The sequence below is a fragment of the Cervus canadensis genome, chromosome 19, assembly GCF_019320065.1.
Source record: "Cervus canadensis isolate Bull #8, Minnesota chromosome 19, ASM1932006v1, whole genome shotgun sequence".
In the NCBI taxonomy this organism is placed as follows: Eukaryota; Metazoa; Chordata; class Mammalia; order Artiodactyla; family Cervidae; genus Cervus; species Cervus canadensis.
In genome coordinates this window covers 49932191-49955557 of record NC_057404.1, presented here as the reverse complement: position 1 = coordinate 49955557, position 23367 = coordinate 49932191, and the positions used below count along the sequence as shown (strand labels likewise).

Sequence of the window (23367 nt, the reverse complement as noted above, 5' to 3'; positions counted from 1 at the left end):
CCTCCTGATAAACTGTATGCAGGTCAAGAAGCAAGTTAGAACCGGACATGAACAACAGACTAGTTCCAAATTGGGAAAGGAGTATATCAAGGCTTATTTAACTTATATGCAGGGTACATCATGCATAAGGCCCGGCTGGATGAAGTACAAGCTGGAATCAAGATTGCCGGGAGAAATATCAATAACCTCAACTGTGCAGATGACACCACTCTTATGGCAGAAAGAGAGAACTAAAGAGCCTCTTAATGAAAGTGAAAGAGGAGAGTGAAAAAGCTGGCTTAAAATTCAACATTAAAAAAACAAAGATCATGGCATCCAGTCCCATCACTTTATGGCAAATAGATGGGGAAACAATGACAGTGACAGACTTTATTTTCTTGGACTCCAGAATCACTGCAGATGGTGACTGCAGCCATGAAATTAAAAGACACTTGCTCCTTGAAAGCAAAGCTATGAACAAAAGCAGAGACATTACTCTGCCGACAAAGGTCCATCTAGTCAAAGCTAAGGTTTTTCCACTAGTCATGTATGGATGTGAGAATTGGACTATAAAGAAAGCTGAGTGCTGAAGAATTGATGCTTTTGAACTGTGGTGTTGGAGAAGACTCTTGAGAGTCCCTTGGACTGTAAGATCCAACCAGTCCATCCTAAAGGAGATCAGTCCTGAATATTCACTGGAAGGACTGATGCTGAAGCTGAAACTCCAATAGTTTGGCCTCCTGATGCAAAGAACTGGCTCATTGGAAAAGACCCTGATGCTGGGAAAGATTGAGGGCAGGAGGAGAAGGGGACGACAGAGGATGAGATGTTTGGATGGCATCACTGCCTCAGTGGACATGAGTTTGAGCTAACTCTGGGAGTTGGTGATGGACAGGGAAGCCTGGCGTGCTGCAGTCCATGGGGTCGCAAAGAGATGGACACGACTGAGTGACTGAACTGACTGGGGGATCTGACTTTGTTAAATTTGGAGGGGCAGAGCAGCTCTTCATCACCAAGATGAAAAAGCACCTGCAAGATCACACTCAACCAAGTTCTAGAGGCACAAGAAGCTTTCATGCGCAAATGGCTCCAAGTTTTGTGGCACCTAGTCTTGCTGCAAGGCCTGCCTCTACCTGGACCTATACATACGGGCAGGGAAGAAATGGTTCAAGACTGACTTACTGATGGTTATGCACAATATACAGGCAAGAGCCATAAAAATATTCATGCTGCAGGAGAGTTCTTCACACTGTCACGATGAAGGACAAATAGGAAGATAAATCTTCAAGATAAGCAGAACTTTAAGAAGTACATCTACTTGAACATTTTACCTAGAGAGAAAGATCACCATAGTGAAGGTGTATACATAGAGTCTAAAGGTTTCTTTTGCTGATGAGCAAGTAGGAAGGAAAAAGATTGGATTGACAGGAGGTTTAGGGTAGAGGTACATGTATGGACCTCTTAAAATAGGTTCACAGGTGTGAGAATATTGTGCCCCATGTGAATGCTCAGCAAAGGGCTCTCACTACGGAGGAGACTCAATAATCAAACGGGCAGGAAGATCAGGACTGCAAATGTCAGCTGTCCTCTTCCCCAAGAATCACTGTTTTTCAGTAGGTTCAAAAGCAAAGATGGAGGTTATCCATGAGATATAACCACGAGAACTTCTTACCAAGGCAGATCTGGCTACTACCACCACAAGTGAACGCTTTAAACGCCAGCAGCAGAAACCCACGCTGAGCTCTCGATACAGCTCCCAGTGTGGTCAATGGGGTGGAGTGATTTATATTGAACCACTTTCATTGTGGACTTGGTAGCAATTTTTCTCACCAGAATGGATATATGTTCTGCATATAGATTTTATTTCCCTGCTATGTTCTATTAGCAAAACTTTCTGTGGACTTACTGAAAGTTAATTTCACCCACAGTAATGCATACAGCACTGCTTCTGGTCAAGAATGCTATAGGAGTCCCACAGGATTCATTGGTTTTACCATAAACTAGGAGCAGCTGGCCTTGCAGAGCAGTGTGATAGTCTGTTGAAGGCTTGGTTACAGAGCCAGCTGGAGGACACCTTACAAACTGGGGGTACTAGCCTAGAGAAAATGTTGTACACTTCAAATCAATAACCAGTATGTGGCATGTTTCATCCAAGGACAGATCAGATGGGATCATCATTGTTGCTCAGTCATGTCTGACTCTGCAACCCCAAGGACTGCAGCATGCTAGGCTTTGCTGTCTTCACCATCTCCCGGAGTTTGGTCAAACTCATGGCCATCGAGTCAGTGATGCCATCCAACCATCTCATCCTCTGTCATCCCCTTCTCCTCCCGCCTTCTGTCTTTTCCAGCATCAAGGTCTTCTCCAATGAGTCAGCTCTTCATATCAGGTGACTAAAGTATTGGAGTTTCAGCTTTAGCATCAATCCTTCCAATGGATACTCAGGACTGAGTTCTTTTAGGATTAACTGGTTGGATCTCCTTGCAGTCCAAGGGACTGTCAAGAGTCTTCTCCAGCACCACAGTTCAAAAGCATCAATTCTTTCACGCTCAGCTTTCTCTATGGGAAGGAGTAGAACCTCTCAGACTACCCTTCCCCTCCTCCTTACTGAGAGTACATTAAGAAAGTTATAATTGTAATATCACAATCAGTTGCTATGGGGGCTTTGGTCAATATTTATATTTTCTTGCTTGCATGGCAGTGTATATGTGCATGCAGTAACCTATTTCTTGTGCCCCCACTCCTTTTCACTTGTTATTTTACATAGGCTGTATTGGTGGTGGTTATCTTTATAGTTTAGTACATGAATAACATGTATGTAGCTTTCACAAAATCAAATGTTCTCTTATTTATCTTATTTAAGTGTCTGTGCAATAAATTCTTTCTAAAATTTATTTCTAAGGATGAAGGAATGTAAATTCTAAGGAATGTAAATTCCAGATGAATTTACACACTTTGCTGACTGATGAAAACCATACTATATAGCATGTTTCTCTTTTAAACTGGTTGTCTGGAAACAGAGCTTTTTATAAGCACCATTATAATGATCCATTCATTCAGGTTTCCAGACATGGCTTCCTTCCTTTCTTCTGAATGGTTTCTGATTAGTGCTTTTCATTTTATCTTTTCCTGCGCTGGTTTCTACCCATTTTTTTCACTTCAGTTTCTGTTTATAAATGAATGCTCCCTTAGCGAAGCAGTTCATGACTTCCCTTAGCAGCAGTTCAGCCTCAGAATGGCCTGTTCATTCCACCAGTGCTTCCTCAGTGCTTATCACGTGCAGACACAATAGTCCTACTCCCATCACTGTACATGGTCCCCATGTCCTCGACCATCCCCATTATTTTATGTCAGATGTCATTGTCAATTCCATGAGCAACACCGGGGTGATGTGTGGCTCCTCTTATTTGGACTGTCTTTCAGGGTCTGCTTCTCACCGTTCGTCACTCCCAACCTCTACGGTCTGTCTTTCACCAGTGGGTGCCTTTATACCCAAATCCAACTCTTAGGTAAGATCTTACAATTTCTGGATTTTCAAATAACTTCCCTATTTATCATAGCTTAGATTAACTGCAACCTTTTAGAAGCTACCTGAAAACCAGAACTGCCTCATCCTGAGAGCAGAGAGGAAGAACTGCCTCTTCCTTTTGAAATGCATGAAGATGCTATGATCCTAAAGTGAAGATCCTGTGATTGTACAGTGGTTAGTACTCTGTGTAATAAAATAAATGAAGATATGAAATACATGGAATTAGGAAACAAACACCGCGATCTCTGGAGAGATGTGTTCTCCACTGGCAACAATTAACCAGGATGTTAGTCAATCTCTTGAGAGTTTGGCTAGTAAAAATAAATGGATTAGGCTGTACACAATCTACTGCTCTTTTCTCTTCTTCTATTCTTTAGGAATAATATTTGTCTAACATTGGTACAATTCCTCATGGGTAGGTTGCCTATCTTCCTCCTTTTTTTTTTTTAACCCTAAATGCTTCCTGCATGCTTGTCCTACCCAAGCACATATATTAATTCTTTCAACATTTCTGTAAGTACCTACTGTGTGCCAAACACAGACTGTTTAAGGATCAAGAGATGAATATGATGCTGTTTCTGGACTCAGAAGTCCACAGTTGTGGGGAGGCCAATGTGCAGACAATAATTACAACCTCATAATAAATGACAGGGCAGAGGTACCACAGAAGTCTAAAGATGTCCCTTCACCTGACCCACAAGCTGAGAGGCCCTTTAGAGACAGTGACCCTGCTTTATAAGGCAGCACGTGGTCACCAGTCCATCATGCTGGGGGAGTTGCTGAGCTTTTTTCACAACTGAAAGAACCAGCAGAACATCTCAGGCCACTGTAGGAGCAGGCAGTTTTGGAAAGTCACACTAATTTCCCTACAGACTCACGTGTTATAGGGAGTTGTGACCTGGGATAGTAAAATCTGTACTCCAAAATAGAAATTTGAGGGAGAAAACCCCACATGCATCTAGTAGGTAGGGCACATACATTGTGCAAAGTACTACAGAGCTCCCTTAGTAGTCCTGAATGCCAAGTGTGGTGCTCTAGAAATCCTCAGCCAGTGAAATGATATCAATAAAGAATGGTAACTGGTCCCTAAAGAACTGCCTTGGGGAGGGTAACAGAACAAATACACCACAGCGGCAGTAATTGAGCAAGGGAGGATATAATTATTTATAATATACAGATCAAAAGATGTGGCTATTTTGGACATGCACAGTGGGTTCAGATACAGAGTGTTACCTATGGATATTCTGAGAAGGTAACGTTTCTATACCCCTCAAGAGATTTACAAGAAATCTATTTATGTTCCCTACTTGACAGTCCTTTTCCTTGTATTACTAACTAGCAACCAGCATGGCTACTCAACCAAAACATTTCTACCAGCAAATGCAGTCTTGTCTGTCAGTAGCACATATGACTGAGGGTGGATTCATTTTGACATTCAGACTGATGGTCCCCTTGGAAGAAAGAACCCAGTGTGTTGGCAAAGGATGCTTTTGGCTTGGTGTGGGTTGTGCAGCTTTTTAATAATGTATCCACTTTTCTTAGTCCTCCCTTTAACAAAACAAAAACCACTGCTTTCTTTTCTATGTAGTCATTGTTTAATATTCACCCTATCCAAGTTCGCCATCTACAGGTCATATAGTTTACAATTGCTTTTAAGGTCTTGAGAACACATGTGAGAATTCACATGTGCCTCCTTTTGGGGGAGTTTGCTCTGCTTCTGCTGCTATATTGGCTACCTGATGCGAAGAACTGACTCATCTGAAAAGACCCTGATGCTGGGAAAGATTAAAGGCGGCAGGAGAAGGGGACGACAGAGGATGAGATGGTTGGATGGCATCACCGACTCAATGGACATGAGTCTGGGTAAACTCCGGGAGTTGGTGATGGGCAGGGAGGCCTGACGTGCTGCAGTCCATGGGGTCGCAAAGAGTCGGACACAACTGAGAGAGTGAACTGAACTAAACTGAACTCTGCTGTTGATTGATACCACAACTGATGGCTATCTATTGCATAACTACTATCTTGTTAGATGTTTCCTGGACTCTTCTTTTACATTTGTCTACATGCAGGGATTTATTTTGAAAAGAAAGAAAGTGAAGTCGCTCAGTCGTGTCCGACTCTTTGCGACCCCATGGACTGCAGCCTACCAGGATCCTCAGTCCATGGGATTCTCCAGGCAAGGATACTGGAGTGGGTTGCCATTTCCTTCTCCAGGGGATCTTCCCGACCCAGGGATTGAACCCAGGTCTCCTGCATTATACGCAGACGCTTTACCGTCTGAGCTCCCAGGGAAGCCGGATACCAGTAAAGAAGAGCTATGACATACATGTTTTAGTGTGTTTAAGTGTCTAAACTTAAGCTTCTCAGATGGCACTAGTGGTAAAGAATTTGCCTGCCAATGTAGGAGACACAAGAGAAGTGGGTTCACTCCCTGTGTAGAGCCCCTGGGGTAAGAAATCCACTCCAGTATTCTTGCCTGAAAAGTCCCATGGACAGAGGAGCCTGGCAGGCTACAGCCCATGGGGTCACAAAGAGTTGGACATGATTGAGCACGTGCTCACACATACACAAACTTAAAAAAATGCAACCTCCCTTCCAGTTAACAGGAAAATAACACACTTTTCATTGACCCTTGTATGACAAAGCACTAATTATCCTAACCACCCTTACCATTTACTGAGCACTTGGTTGGTACTGTTGGCCTAGGAACTTACAGACATTATCTAATCTAACACTTAAAGCATATTTATAAGTATTTTTTCTCTGCACTGTGTAGATGAGAAATCTGCAGCTCTAAGGGGTTAAGCAGCTTAGTCAACGACACAGAGCGAGTTAGTAAGTTGGAGTGTTGGTCCTTGACATTGGTGTCACCTCAAAACTATGCTCTTGAAAAATACCATATTGCTGCCAGGTATTTCATTTTTCCTTGTTTCAAGCCTATGATGATTGCCAATGAATTTTTCAACGACTCCCCTGCCTCTCAGGTTTGTATGTGTCCTCCCAGGCAGGGAGCAGGAAAGAATAACCTTTTTCTGTGGTGTGCTATTCAACAGCCAGGAGTACAACCAGAAACTGTCAAGAAGTCTCTGTATCACCAAGTCACTCCAGTAGCATTCCGGAGCTCAGGGTAAAGCTGTGACTCGCTGTTCTTCCTCCACCTGGAGCTTAGGTTGGCAAGTGTCCCAATCATGTCTGACACTCTCCACTGACTTTAAATAAAGTCATGTTCAACCAACAATGCCTAAAGTCTGACCCTCTCTCCAAAAGGATCCTCAATCTGCAGTTTCTATTATGTTTTTCCTCAAAGGTTGCCTTTTAAGAAGATGAAGAAGCTTTATTTGGGGAGGTATTTTCTTTATTCTCGGTTGAATTTGAGTTTCTATTCATCCCCAAAAGGTGAGGTGCACTTGGACCAAGTAGAGACATGCCCACTGAATTGGGAGATTCTTAGATTTAATTTAGCTGCAAAGGAACAGAACACACCCAAACTAACTTTAGCATAAAGGGGAAATTATTGGATGGACATAGGGATATCTCATGGACATAGGGCAGAAAAAGAAGGTTGTCTTCATGAGGGACTGGAATCAGGAAATGGAAAGCTGTAGCAGGCAAAAGTATTCTCTCTCTCTCATTCTCTCTCTCTCTCTCTCTCACACACACACACACACACACACACACACCACAGTCTGCTTTATTCATTCCACTAAGACTTACTGAAAACCTTCTATGTCAGGCACCATGCTAGATGCAAAGACCACAGAGGTGAACAGAATAGACAGAGTCTAATTTATTTCTCTCTGTAAACCATCCTTATCTGATCCACTCACCCTGGCTTTACTTGCCCTCCTGATTCAAGCGCTCAATAGAAAATGACTCAGTCTGAGCATCCTTAGTTCACAAACAAAGTCTTAGCACAACACACAGCTCATTACCTGTGGGCATCACCTGTCCATCCCTGGTCCAATCAGTTAAAGCAACAATGACTCTGTGGTGGTGGGGGTTGTATAGGACAACCTCAGCAGTCGGGGAAGAACAACAGAGCAAACTGTGTGAAAATGGGATGTTGGCAATGAGCATATGGCTGGGAAAGAAATGATGATCATCTCTACTGCAAAGAATTCCAAACACAAAAGGATGATAAAAGTTTCCATAAACTCGAGGGAAGGAAAGGAAAGCAACTCAGGAAGCCTGAAAACTCACCATGAGGTGTGGGAGGGTCTCCAGATATACGGTCTATGTTGGAAACCAGTTTGAGTCGGAGTGGAAGGCTCCGAGTGAAGAATGAGTTACTGAAAAGCCCTATAACTCTGCCTCAGGGAAGCCTGGGTGACTTTCCTTGCAAGGGGTGAGAAAGAGAGCAAGGGAATTAGAGATCTTAAAAAACAAGGCCTTCCTTGAAAAGTCTGAATAACTTGTGGCAGCTTAGAAGTTCAAATTACTTAGGGTTGCTTGAAACATTTGTGAAACTTGGCAGCAGTCAATCTCCAATTTTAAGAGCAACAGTGACACTGCAGTAGTACTTGTAAAGATTGGAAAGCGTCCTGAAAAAAATGGGGAGTGGAGAGGCTGAAAGTCGAAATAGGCAATGACAAAATTTTTGTGACTGTTGCCTAAGTTTTTTAGTCACCAGGGCTAATATGATCTTGGGAAACAGGAGTTACAATCATCAGTGTAAAAAGTAACTCCCCTCTCAAGTGTGGGCTGCCACCTTGCATGTCTCAAGTCAGTTCAGTTCAGTTCAGTTCAGTTGCTCAGTCATGTCCGACTCTTTGCGACCCCATGGACTGCAGCACACCAGGCTTTCCTGTCTATCATCAACTCCTGGAACTTGCTCAAACTCATGTCCATCAAGTCGGTGATGCCATCCAACCATCTCATCCTCTGTTGTCCCCTTCTGCTGTCTCAAGTACCTCACATCTATACGCTGACAAGATATTTCAGGTTAACTCCTTTCCTTCAAGAGAATCTTGAGAGGAAAAGATATTTCATTTGTTCAACTTCACATATCTAAGGAAGTGTTTAATTCTAATCCAATTTACTAGCATACTGTAATTTGCAGCTCAATTTACCATTTTGAGAGAGTAAAAGTCATACCTGATAAAAACCCTCTGATGAGTATAAAGTTCTTAACATTTTCAAAGAAACTCAGTATGTGGCAAAAAGGTTGCAGATGTAAAAAACTATAGTTACTGTAATACTAACCTAGCAAGTTACAGACATTGCCTTAGGTTGTTTGGATTTAGTTGGTGGTTATTTTATATATGAGTCCTAGATTCACTTCTCATGAGGTAAAGTGTTTAGAAATTTTGTTATAAAACCAGGTAGACTACAAAGTCTTATTCTCATTAACCCTCTGATTTTTTTTTTCTTCTCATCGGGTTTAAAATCTAGAACTGTTTTCTCAGGGGACAAAGTGTTAGTTGCTCAGTCTTGTCTGACTCTTTTCGACCTCATGGACTGACGCCCACCAGGCTCCTCTGTCTGTAGGATTCTCCAGGCAAGAATACTGGAGTGGGTTGCCAATTCCTTTTCCAGGGGTTCTTCCCAATCCAGGATTGAACCCGGGTCTCCTGCATTGCAGGCAGACTCTGGGTATGTTATGCTGCTGCTGCTGCTGCTGCAAAGTCACTTCAGTCGTGTCCAACTCTGTGCGACCCCATAGACGGCAGCCCACCAGGCTCCACCGTCCCTGGGATTCTCCAGGCAAGAACACTGGAGTGGGGTGCCGTTTCCTTCGCCGGGGTATGTTATGAATGCCTGACCAATCTTTCCTTTCTGGGCTATCTATCAGGTTGTATTTACAGCAACTGTGAGGAGTGAGGCAATGTCTCCCTCTGGGCCAAAGAGGATTCCTTTGTGACCCGGCTGCAACACAAACACACCAGCATCGGTCTGGACTGCTCAGGATCACTCCTGCGACCCAGAAAGACATGAGGAACCGACGGCAACATGATGGTCGTGCTACTTGCTGTGCTCTGAGGAGTAAAGTCCTTGGTCTTTGACCCAAGAGTCTCATGCCTTCAGTCAGCATCCGTGGAAAAGTACCAGGCTAACGCACCAACTCTAAGGAAAGTAAAATAAAATCCCAGACCCTGAGACTTCATCTTGATTTCCAAGAATTTCATCACCCTTAAACAAGCCTCTTACAGAGTAGAATTGCCTAAAAATCTGTGTCAACTGAAATAGGATAAAGGCAAAAATGTCAACTTTAGTCAATATATTTGTTTTTGTACTCTCTGCAATCTCCCAAATTTGTAGCCTGCATATTACAAACTGCACTCTTCAAAATAAACAATTCTTAAAAATTAAGATCTGCAGTACTTTTCTTCCAACAACACAAACTAACCAAAATGTTCAGGGTTTCCGCTATGTGCCGTGGTTTGCAGTAGAGATATAAAGGTGAATAAGACAGTCCCAGTCCTTTTAGGACTCCGGCTTTGATAGAAACAGCAAGCCCAAAGGTGTATCTCAAAAGAAGCCTGAGTATGATCAGATACAGTTGAATTCTAAGCAGAGAATGGGTGAAGAATAGGGAAGAGGAGATTTAGTTCAGTTATTATTTATTCTGAAGGTAAAACAAGAGTCAAACATTGAAGGATGGCAACTGTAACAAGTGGGAAAAATGAGGGAGAGGCAGGGTATAGGAAACAAGGGAAATGGTGTGAGGAGATGCAGTGCAGACAGATAGCATGGGATAGGGACACGCAAGAGCAAAGGGCAAAAGGATCTTGCAGATCCTGACTGGAATCAGCAGGTAGTTCAGACTGCCTGGACGCCACCGAGAGATGGTGAGTTCAGATGAGTTCTGTTTGAAGTGCCCATGAAACCTCACAGAGAAACTGCTCTCTACAAGAGGTGGGAAATGTGAGTTAAACCCAGGAGAGAGATTAGAACAGGAGATAAACTTGGGAATAAGGGGCAATACTTGAAGCCATTACATGAGAATAAAGGAGGCAAAGTTAGGGTGTGCAGAGGACATGGACTTCTAGACTTCCAGAAGCCAAGTAGTAAAACAGTAGCCTGCAAAAGAAGTAGCCCGCCAAGTGTGAGAACCAGGAGACTGCGGAGACAAGATACTGTGGAACAAGTTCTGCAGGAAGCCCCAGGGAGTGACTAGGAAGTGGCAACTAGATTGGGTGATTGGGAAGTTCCCATCGATTCTGTAAACAGACGTTTCAGAAGAGGACAGAAGTTGATGGATGAGTGTTAAACAAGGAAGTGAAAGGGATGAATGTAGACTTAAATATAGACTACTATTTTGAGAAGTGCTGCTGTAAAAGAAGGGAAAAGATAGAATATAGTCTCAAAGGAAATGACTATTTCATAAAGAATGATTCAATTTGAATATGTGTGCAGGCTAAGGAGATGATGTCAGAAGGGAAAATTTTTAAAAAAGAGAAATGAAAGAAAGGGACAAGGAATAATGAGACAAGTCACAAAGAAGGTAAAAAGATGTCACTTTAACACAGAAGGAGTAGGCTTGAATACAAGGTAGAATATTGTTTTTCTGAGGCAGAATGGAAGGGGGAACAAATGACTAATGATTCAGAGAAAATCTGAGCATTTTCCATGTATAATCTGGTAACCTATGAGTCAGATACAAGGAAATTTGGCAGGAGTAAATTCAGCTTGAAAAGAGAGAGTCTGGATTGAAACAAGTGCTGTGGAGAATTGAAAAGACAATTAAGGATGAAGAAAAGAGTCGATAAGCATCTCTCAGAGCCAGCTATGGTTCCTCATAATGGACCCCAGCAGAGTCAGCTGGGGCACTGTATTAGCTCAGGCCTAGAGAGCTGAGCGAACCCGGGTCTGGGAAGTGTATACAATGGAGGTCAGAGACCAAACAGAAGTCTATAGTGCTTGTAGAAATTTAGATAACCTAATTTAACCAAGGGGTCTAGACTCACAGGGAAGCTAGAGAGTCTAGAAGTGGACTCACAGCCTGGGAAAACTGGGAATTGGGGTCTAGACTGGGCTCACAGCCTGGGCAAACTGCCAATGAAGACAAACGAAAAAGAAGAGGGGGATTATAATCACACACCAGTTTTTCAGTCTTGATAGGGATCTGTAGTTTAGAGTGGATCAAGAGAGAACAGAGTCTCAGCGGCAGCTCAGGCTAGCCTGATGACTGGTGGAGTTGATTGAGGTGGTCAGTGAGGCTCGGGGCATTTTATAACACTTCAAACTGGCAAAGTGTTTTATTGCTGCTTATCAACTACCCAAATATTCTTTTGCAATGTTGTTTTCACACATCTGTAAATTTTACCTGATCCACTTTATGTATTGTTAAAACACATGGATAATACAAATGGGTGTTAAGAACTTCAGAGAAGTTGTTCTTGAGTCCTTTTAAAAATTTTATTTACTTTCCAACTTGGGGGTTGAGCCCAAACTAATTTATTTATGGCCCTGTGGTAGACAGCTTTCCATTTTTTCTCTCACCTATAACTAATGAATAATTGTGAGGTTTTGTTTAAAGTCTACCTTCCCCACTATATTATACCCTTCAACAGGTCAGGGAATGTGCCTGTTTTGTTCTGTCCTATAGCCTGGGATATTCAACACCGAAAACAATTCCTAGCACATAAAGGTATTCAAAAAATACTTGCTCATGTGTGATTGCCAAGGGGAAGGAGGTGTGTTGGAGGGATGGAGTGGGAGTCTGGGGTTAGCCCACGCAAACTATTATATTTAGATGGATAGATAACAAGGACCTGCTGAATAGCATAGAGAACTACATTCAATAGCCTGTGATAAGCCATAATAGAAAAGCATATATTTTTTTAAAAAAGAATGGATATATATCTGGATATATATGTATAACTGAATCACTTCACTGTATAGCAGAAATTAGCACAACATTGTAAATCAACTATAGTTCAATTTCAAAAGTTGTGGTTGTTAAATGTTTCTAAAAGAAGATACTGGCTAAATATGGGCAGCCTCTGTTAGTTGATTAATGCCACTCATTGCTTACTGCATATATGATAAACTGGAAATGCTTCTTTTTATTTCATGAATATCTATAATGTTCAAAGAAGATAAGATGCCTTTTATTGTCTCTGTAAACTATTACATTCTCTGCATACACTGTTGAAATTACAAGAAACAGCATGCTTACTTTTAACTCATCCTCCAATCTCTTCCTTTCGAACTGATGTAAAATTTTCAGAGTATTTCTTAGTGTTAATCTTCAACAGTTTTAATAGAAATTTCCATAAATTTCTCATCTCATTGCATTATGAGATCATCAGATTTTCTGAAATTTCTGTAGCAATGTTTATGTCATAGTCTCTAGCTCAGAAAATAAGCCAGTTAATTAGGATGTTAGCCAGAAGGAATGTATCCATTCATTCAAATCATGGTCTTAACTGTCTGCACTGAAGAATCTGTAAATATTATTCTTTATAGTGCCTCACTGCTGCCCTCTTCTGGTGGCACATAACAGCTTAGGCATATGAGATAACTCTTAATACATGATCATTTTTACTTGGGCTTCCCTGGTGGCTCAGGGGTAAAGAATCCACCTGCAATGCAGGAGACACAGGTGCAGTTCCTGGGTCAGGAAGACCCCCTGGAGAAAGAAATGGCAATCCACTCCACTGTTCTTGCCTGGAAAATCCCATGGACAGAGGCGCCTAGAGAGGCACAGTCAGTGGGATCGCAGAGCTGGACATGAGTGACTGTTCACGCACGCGTATTTTTACTTACGAATGAAAACAAATATGGCACTCCACAAAACAAAAAAGTTATAAATAAATCACAAGACAGTCACCGTGTAAGAAACTGGAAAACCTTTTTGAAACATTAAAATAGTGACACATACCATTTACCTAACCAACAATCTTTTTTTAACCCTGTTTCAGTAAAAATCCATTAATTGTTTTGAATTTCAGTACAGAAAAAAATAATCCACTGTTTCACCTCTATGATATTCCATTGTAACAACAATAAAAATCACACTGTGCTATGGAGAAATAGTGCTAACAAGGGCTTCCCTTGTGGCTCAGCTGGTAAAGAATCCACCTGCAATGTGGGAGACCTAAATTCGATCCCTGGGTTAGGAAGATCCCCTGGAGAAGGGAAAGGTTACCCACTCCAGTATTCTGGCCTGGAGAAGTCCATGGACTGTATAGTTCCATGGAGTCGCAAAGAATCGGACATGACTGAACGATTTTCACTCATTCACTAGCATTGCAAGGCATGTTTAAATGCCTTGAGAGAAAAAAAAAAAGATCTATTGAACTATTAGAGTATTTTAGAGTGACTATATTAAAGATATACTGGTAATTAAAAGAGTATTATCTGTTTATGAAATGCTCCAGAGGTCCTTCGCCAGCAAATAATGCAGTGGTTCTGAACATACACATTAACTGAAGCCTTTGTTCATGCTCTTGTCTTGATTGCTACCTTATTCTCACTATACATCCTGCAGCCGATGAAGCCTGATGAACTTTTCATAAATGCGGTCTCCCCTCTGTCTGTCTCTGCTGTTGCTGCCTGTTCCAGGTCCTCTCCAGTTCACACTGGTTTTCCTGCTATCTGCCTCTCTCTGTTTTCCACGCTCCACCCCTCAGGGTCTGCCAGATAGCTTCTTAAAAACAGAACACCGTCACTTCTCTACTTAACAAGTCTGCTGGCTTTCTGTTGCTGCTGGGATGAAGTCTAGGCCTCTGATCTTGGCCTGGAGAGTCCACCCTGCCTTGCTCAGCTCTGCAAGCAATGTGGCACAGTTTCTGCCCTTGAGCACCTGCCCTTCGCGTCCCGGAACAGCATCCCATAGCACTCTGTCGCTTTTGACTCTGTGGCAGAGCTTCGTCCAAAGGCTCTGTTATACATCAGTTACTTAATTGTCTCCCAAGAGACTGTGAGGCCTGAGAGTGGCAGGGTCTTACTGGTTCTCTTTTGAATCTCCAGCACACGGCTGGAGCTGGCCGTGTGACTAACACACGGGGGAAGCTCAGTGCAGGTTTGTGAACAGATGAATGAATGAACGAAGGCGGTTCTCCCCATCTTTAGTGAAATCTTCAGTTTTTGAGTTTTATAGTGCCACCTCTCTAAAACCTTTCTTGACTCTTACCTAGTGTTAAGTATGTGCCATCACAGTTTTTTGTTCATATAAGTTAGTTGTATATACTCCAGCCTCCTTTCAGGTCATGATTGCTGAAAGGCAGCCTGGGAGAGTGAAAAGGGCATGAGCTGGAGGTAGACAATCCTGAGCTTGTATTGCAGTCTTGCCACTCACTCTTCCTGTCACCTTCGATAGGTAACTCAGCTCTTTTTTAATTTTTTAAAGTTGAAGTATAGTTGATTCACAATATTGTGCCAATTTCTGCTGTTTAGCAAAGTGACTGAGTTAGACATATATTTCTTTTTTTCCTATTCTTTTCCATTATGGTTTATTACAAGGTATTAAACGTAGTTCCCTGTGCTATACCATAAGACCTTATTGTTAAATTATTTATTTATTTTAATCTATTGGCTGTGTCACACAGCTTGCAGGGGGCCTTACTTTCCTGACCAGGGATTGAACCTGTGCCCTCATCAGTGAAAGCACAGAGTCCTACCCATTGGACTGCCAGCGAATGCCCCAATTATTCTATTTTATTTGCTTTTCTAAAATGAACAAAACTTTCCTGGAAGTCCAGGGTTAAGGCTCTACGGTTCCACTGCAGGGAGCACAGTTTCCATCCCTGGTTGGGGAACTAAGATCCTGCACTGCTTATGACACATTCGAGATTTTAATGAAATTTTAGTATTTATTCCCTTTCCCTGAAGGTGAAAGTGAAAGTCACTCAGTCATGTCACTTCCCTTTGTGACCCCATGGACTATATACAGTCCATGGAATTCCCCAGACCATACCTAATTTAAATCTAGGTTTCCAGGGCTTCAAAAACTACAGGGACACAGTAATGTTTCCTGAGTAAATAAATGAATTCCAGAGTTGTATTTGGTCAAAAGTAGCATAAATACACATTGTAACAGACTTTTAAACTAATACAATTGCTTGTCATTCCTTCCGACTCAGTGTAAATATTGCATCTTAACACTCTGACATGGGTCAAATAAAATTTTTCTCATTTTTATGATTATAGTATCCAAAGTATACAGAGGTCACACTATTTGAAGCATAAATATTTTCTAATCTTTTGGGTATACTTCCATTTGTTTATTTTCTTTCCTGTAGTCATTGTAAAGTATCTCTATGAAGTGTTTCAATAAAATGAACTAATGTTTATATTTTAATGGAATAACTATATTATAATGTTAAGTAAGAAAAAATAGAATATAAATTAGTTCATACAGCATGATAGCAATTATATTTTAAAAAGTCACTGAGGATCAATGATTTTTTTTCCAGAAATAGCAAAAATCCACCCTAAAATTCATATAAAACCTCAAGGGACCCTAAATAATCGAAACAACCTTTAAAAAGAAGAATAAAACTGGGGGTCTGCCGTTTTTAGAAAAATTGGATTACATCAAATTAGAAAACTTTTGTTCATCAAAGGACACAGTAAACAGTGTGAAAAGGAAACCCATGGAATGGGGCAAGTATTTGCAAATAATATAACTGATAAGGAGTTTATATCCAGAATATACAAGGAATTCTTACTACCCAACAACACAAACAACCCAATTGAAAAATTAGTCAAGGGACTTCAACATTTCTCCAACGAAGATATACAAATGACCAACAAGCATAGGAAAAGATAAGCTCAATAAGCATAGGAAAAGATAAGCTTCCTGTTACTAACCATTAAGGAAATGAATAAGCTCACCATTACTAACCATTAGGAAATGAAGATTAAAATTGAAATGAGATGCTGCCTCACACCCATTAGAATGGCTACTATGAAAAAAAAAACAGGAACAGAAAAAGTGCTGGCCACAATGTGGAGAAGTTGGAACCCTAGCACACTGTTGGTGGGACTACAAAATGGTACAGCTGCTATGGAAAACAGCATGATGGTTCTTCAAAAAATTAAAACATAGAAAAATCATATGATCCAGCAATTACACTTCCAAGTACATACCCAAAATAACTGAAAGCAGAGACTTGAAGAGATATCCATGCACAATGTTAATAACAACACTATTCACAATAGCCAAAAAAGATGGAAGCAAACTATATGTCCATTGACAGATAAATGGATAAGAGAAATGTGGTATATACATATGATGGAATACTATTCAGCCTTAAAAGGGAACTTTTGACAATGGCTACAATAAGCATAAACTTGAGAACATCAGACTAAGTGAAATAAATAAGTCACAAGAGGACAAATACTGCATGATTCTACTCACACAAGGTACCTAGAGTTGTCAAATTCATAGAGACAGAAAGTAGAATGACGGTTGCCAGGGCTGGGTGGAGGGGAGAATGAAAAGTGATTGTTTGACTGTACAAGATGGACAGAATTCAGTGGATGGATGGGAATGACGGTAGCACAACAATGTGAATGTAAATTAATACCACTTAGAAGTGTACATGTAAAAACAGTTACAAAAGTAAACTTCATGTGTATTTTACCACAACTCATGCAAATAATTTAAAAACAGTCAGTAGCCAAGGAGCCCAACCTGGCTTTCTGTGATGACCCAGAGGGGTGGGATAGGCGGAAGTGAGGGAGGTTAAGGAGAGAAGGGATATACATATAATTATGACTGATTCGCACTGTTTTACAAAATTGTAAAGCAATTTTCCACCAATTAAAAAATAAGGGAAACATAAAAAGTTAATCAGAAGGAAATACACCAAAATATTGAATTTTTGCCTCTAAAGTAATACTTTTTGATTATTTTCCTCTTTTCATATTTTCTACAGTGACTATATAGAGTTATAATATATTAGGAAGTTATATATTAGGAGTTATATATATTAGGAAAAAAATAATTTAATTCAAAAGATTCATATGAAAACTTACCCCAAATCTGTGTTAGATTTCAATCCATTTCTGATTTAGAACTTCCTAGTTAAAAAAAAATTAAACACAGAGGCCTTTGAACAAACACAGTAAGAAACAATCTCTACTTTTTTATTTCCTGCATTGTGTCATAAGCATTGTTGCATGCTTGCTATCTGAAACATCCAGATAAGAGAACAGAAGAAACTCATGTTCCTTTGTCCCCCGAGAGAGTGGAGAAGTTACAATTGGTCATCACCGTTCCTCACTTTCGATACACAGGAAGACAACTATTACTCCAATCAGACTTTGGTTCCATCACTCTACTGAAAATGCCTTGATTAAAGTCACTGATGAACTCTACATACCTAAATCCAACGGTCTGTTCTCATTCCTCATCTTAGTCAACACACCAGCAGCATGTGACGCAGACCCTGCCTCCTCTACCGCCCTCCAGGACACCACAGTCTTTTGGTTTTCCTCCAACATTACAGGTCAGCCCTTCATGGCCCTTTTGACTGGTTCTCTTCCTCTTCTAAATCCCATCATGTTGGAATGTGCAAAGGCTCAGTCTCTGGCCCTCCTGCTTTCTCAAGTCTAAATCCACTCCTTGGTGGTTTCATTTAGTTTATGGTTTTAAATAACATGTGCTTCCCTGGTGGCTCAGATGGAAAAGAATCTGCCTGTAATGCAGGAGACATGGGTTCGATCCCCGGGTGGGGAAGATGCCCTGGAGAAGGGAACGCCTACCCACTCCAGTATCCTTGCCTGGAGAATTCCATGGACAGAGGAGCCTGGTGGGCTCACTGTCCACGAGGTCACAAAGAGTTGGACACGACTGAGTGACTAATACTTTAAAAAACATGTATTGGTGAAAATCATCTATTTCCTCTCTCCTACTCAAACCTCTCTTGAACTTTACAGAAGCATATTTTCAACTGTTTGTTTGATTATGTGCCCTTGGATATTCAATAAGCATCACATTTGCAAAAATGTTCACACTGAAATCCTGATCTGCCTCAGCTAATGACTCTCCCTTTCCAGGCGAATGAAATGAAAGGCCAGCTCTTAGATGAACTGTGTGGTCAGAGAGGCTGAGTGGAAGCAGATGGGGTGATTGGAAGGGATACATCTTTGGGGAAAAATTTGGCCAGGGGAACTCCTTGGTTCCCTCATGTCCACTGAGTCTTTTACTTTGTATGCATGCAGCTTCAGTCTAAAAAGTCTTTCCTCTGACAACTGTGACTTGTGGGAATTATGATGTTAAGATGCTGTGGAACTTCTGAAATCTGTTGCATAATAAGCAATGCTTTTCTTTCACTCCAACTTCCCTTTTCACACATGGTGGCTATTAGCTTGCATATGAGAGTTATTACCAGCCTACCAGATGCTTCCCAGAAGCCATGATCAAGAAGTTTTTAAATCATAAAAGATTTTAAGGTTGTACCACAGTTATTTCTGATGTATTTTTTAAGAATCTAGAATTTTGAAACATTTTATTATGAGAGCAAAACTGTTATTGTAGAAAATTTGGAGAAAAAATATGGTAAAAAAGAAGAATTACCCATGGTTGCACTAAGAAATAAGCATTATAGTTTGATAGCACTATTTCTCTGCATAGTTACAATATTTATAATGAAGCTTTAAAAAGTGTAAGTTCTCAAAATTTAAGTATTCTTTGACTATAATCAAGCAGTCTGATATCTCTCTCAACTGTGATGCCTAGATAACATTCAGAAGTGATTTAACAAAACATTGTGACTCCATACTTATTTTGGTGGCGCTTCTTTTACTCACGCTGCTGCTGCTGCTGCTGCTGCTAAGTCGCTTCAGTCGTGTCCGACTCTGTGTGACCCCGAAGACGACAGCCCACCAGGCTCCCCCGTCCCTGGGATTCTCCAGGCAAGAACACTGGAGTGGGTTGCCATTTCCTTCTCCAATGCATGAAAGTGAAAAGTGAAAGTGAAGTCCCTTAGTCGTGTCCAACTCTTCGCGACCCCATGGACTGCAGCCTACCAGGCTCCTCTGTCCATGGGATTTTCCAGGCAAGAGTCCTGGAGTGGGGTGCCATTGCCTTCTCCTCTTTCACTCATATCCTATGGTTAACTCAGAGACAGTTTCTGCATGTGTTTTCTCTGTCAGCCCTACTTCAGAACTAGACTTCCTCACCACTTTGCCTGCCCCCCACATCCCACCTAACACAGATGACTAATCCCAACCCTCAGTAGTAACTGTTAGCGTTTATCAAAGTGTTCCTAAGAAAAGATCTCTCCTCTTGTGTATGTGGCCGGCACGGTGCACTTGATAGCAGGATGCAGGAGCCTGGGGTAAGGTCAGAACCTCCTTTGGAGTTATCTGTTCAAGTCAGGAAGGCAAGTGGAGGGCAGACAGAGTTGCAGGTACTGGGGAAAGTCTGGTTTGGCACATGTATCATCTTACTCAGAAGGGATATTAAGAGACAATTGGCAGAGTTCTAGTAAATGGTTGGAATTAGAGGTAGAGGAAGTGTATTGCATGATGTTAACAGCATAGCAAAGAGGTGGAAATAATCCCTGTTACCATTTATTAAGTAAATATGATGAATAATAGTGCCTGTCTCACAAACTGTAGTGAGTATTAAATAAAATAAATGTATATAAGTCTTGTAGCAATAAGAGTGACATATGGTAGTCTCCCCGTATCCACAGGAGATTGTTTCTAAGACACCCCAGTGGATGCCTGAAACCATGGACAGAACTGATGGGATAAAATTTATATTTTAAAGGAAGACAAGAAAATTTAAGCATAAAATTCTCCCTCCATTTGGGCCTTCTCCCTCCCCGTTTAGTGTGCAGTGTTCATCTGCATTATAAAGGCTCCCCTGTCCATGGGATTCTCAGGATTCTCCAGGCAAGAATACTTGAGTGGATTGTCATGCCCTCCTCCAGGGGATCTTCACACCCCAGGGATTGAATCTGTGTGTCTTATGTCTCCTGCATTGGCAGGCAGTTTCTTTATCACTAGCCCAATACATTATCCAGACCTCAAAGGTGGGAATGCAATGATCAAGTTTTTCCTTTCTTCAGTACTAACAATGTTTTCTTCTTTATTGTTAATCAAATTTTGGTTGACAGTATCAAACCCTGTATATACCCTACATACATATCTATGACAAAGTTTAATTTATAAATTAGGCACAGCAGAAGAATAACAATAACTAATAATAAAGGAGAACAATTGTAACAATACACTGTAAAAGAAGTTACATGAATGTTGTCTCTCTCTCAAAATAACTTTTTGCATAAATTTAATGCCTTTCTACTTTAACTACACATTAAGCTCAAACTATGTCAAAACATTTGCAATTTGAGGTGTGGCAGCCAAACTTGCACAAATTTTATTTTCTTTCTTCACAATTTCGTGAATAGAAGGCGTGTCCTTACAGTAGATCTTAGCAAATTCAGCATACAATTTTTTTCCTTCCCTTACTAAGTCAAGAACTTTCATCTTTCCACTTAGAGGAAGCACTTTATGGCTTCTCTTTGGCATACCTGAATTGCCAATGTCACTACTCTGGCTCTTTAGGGCCATTATTAAGTAAAATAAGGCCGACTTGCTGCTGTGACAGTGTTTTGGATAACCAAGATGGCCGCCAGGTGACTAACAGTGGGCAGCGCTCCACAAACACTCAAATCACGAGATTCACGCCTGGGCCAGAGCGCAGGATTTCCTCACGCTGCTCAAAAGGGAAGGTAATTTAATATTTCAGGGGTTTGTCCCTGGTGGTGCCAAAGGTAAAGAACTGGCCCGCCAGTGTAGGAGACAGATGTGTGTTCCCTCCTTGGGTTGGGAAGATTCCCCGGAGGAGATCTTGGCAACTCCTTCCGGTGTTCTTACCTGGAGAATCCCATGGACAGAGGAGCCTGGGGGCGGGTACAGTCCCTAGAGTTGCAGAGTTAGACATGGCTGAAGCGACTTAGCAAGCGCCTGATGGCTCCGTTGTAAAGAATCCATTGCAGGAGACACAAGTTTGATCCCTTCCCTCTGGGAAGATTCCACATGCTGAGGAGCAAATAAGCCCAGGCACCACAACTATTGCGCCTGTGTTCCAGAGCCCAGGAGCTGCAAATGCTGAGCTCACGGGCTGCAGCTACTGAAGCCCACTCTCCGAGAGCCGGTGCTCCTCCGCAACAAGACGCTGCAGTGAGGAGAGGAGCCCCCCACCCCCAGCACCTAGAGAAAAGCCCGCTCAGCAACGAAGACCCAGCACAGCTAAAAGGTTTTCTTTTTAAATTAAAAAGAATTCAAAAAATAAAACTTAGGAATTTCTGAATTTTTTCATTTAGTATTTCTGGGTCAAGAGTAACTAAAAGCATGAAGAGCAAAACCATAGATAGGGCGGCCGGGGGAGGGGGTGGACTACGGCACAGAATATGCTTAATAAATATGCATTAATTAATAACGAATGTGTGCATACTCAGTCATGTCCAACTCTTTTGCGACCCCGTGGACTGTAGCCCACCAGGCTTCTCTGTCCATGGGATTTTCCAGGCAAGAATGCTGGAGTCGGTCATTTGCTTCTCCAGGGGGTCTTCCTGACCCAGGGACAGAAGCTGTATCTCCTGCATCTCCTGCACTGTAGATGGATTCTTTACCCCTGAGCCATCAGGGAAGCCTGAATAATAAACATTTATATTATTATTTAGAGGGGCTTCCCTGGTGGCTCAGCGGTAAAGAATCCACCAGAAATGCAGGAGACTCAGGAGATGCAGGTTTGAATCCTGGGTTGGAAAGATCCCCTGGAGGAGGGCATGGCAATCCACACCAGTGTTCTTGCCTGGAGAATCCCATGGATTCTCTTGCTCCCAGTCTCTTTTCATTCATCACACATTAGGAGATCTGGTTCTAATTCTGCCTGTGTCACAAACTAGTTGTGTGAATTTAGGCAAGACCTCACTTTCCTCACTTTTAAAATTGGGGGAGTTTTAGAGATTATCATGCTAAGTGAAGTAAGTCAGACAGAGAAAGATGAAAATAGTATGACATCACTTATATGTGATATCTAAAAAAAATGATACAAAAGTACTTATTTATGAAACAGAAACAGACTCACAGACTTCAAAACAAACTTAAAGTTACCAAATGGGAAAGGTGGAGTGGTGGGGGATAAATTAGGAGATTGGGATTAACATATACACACTAGTACATATAAAATAGATAATCAACAAAGACCCCCTGTATAGCACAGGGAACTCTACTGAATACTCTGTAATTCTTAGATGGGAAAGAATCTGAAAAAGAATATATATATATACACATATAATGGAATCACTTTGCTGTACGCCTGAGACTAACACACCATTGTAAATTATACTCCAGTATAAAACAATTTTATGTATTCTTTTTAAAAATTTATTTAAAAATAAAATTTAAAAAAGAATGTTAGGAAAAGAAAAACGTTTGAATTAGGAGGGTTTGCTAAGGACTCTAAAGTCCTTTCCAGCTCTGTGATCCTACAATCCTATTTCACCTCTCTCAAAATTCAGCAGCAAGTAACTGAGGATCAGTGTCAGACTGGTCTGCTAGCATAGGAGCTACATGTTCTCCATGGGATTTAGAATTACTTCCTCCCTAGAATGAATTCCTTAAAATTGCCAGTATGACTATTTTAATGGTCACTGGCACATACCATGATATATTAATGGCCCTGGACCTAGAAGATATTTACCGTGTCCTCCCCAACTCCCACCCACCCCACCCCAATTTCAGAGATAATGGTGTCTCAGTGAAACAGGCAGAATGGAGCCATAACACTTACTCTGGATAATTCATCCTCTCTATGATTCTTATTTCAAAAACTATTAGCTAGATTCTGCATCTCTTCAATTTTATGACAAGTGGTGAGGGCTGTAGATATGATAAGTTTGATAAAGCATTTCTTTATCTATCTATATTTTGTACATCTATAATTA

At 41.2% G+C, this 23367-nt stretch overlaps 1 protein-coding gene across 12 annotated transcripts in view; it reads right to left on the bottom strand.

Moving 5' to 3' along the window:
• The window catches only part of ALPK1 (alpha kinase 1), a 121539-nt gene that overhangs the window by 85299 nt on the left and 12873 nt on the right, over positions 1-23367 (bottom strand). For 4 of the 12 annotated variants that reach the window (XM_043438547.1, XM_043438543.1, XM_043438548.1 and 1 more), the window contains one exon: positions 17438-17482. The exons of the other annotated variants lie outside the window; for them this stretch is intronic. The gene's annotated coding sequence lies outside the window, so the exon portion shown is untranslated. The remainder of the gene's footprint in view (positions 1-17437; positions 17483-23367) is intronic. 12 annotated transcript variants of the gene reach the window in all.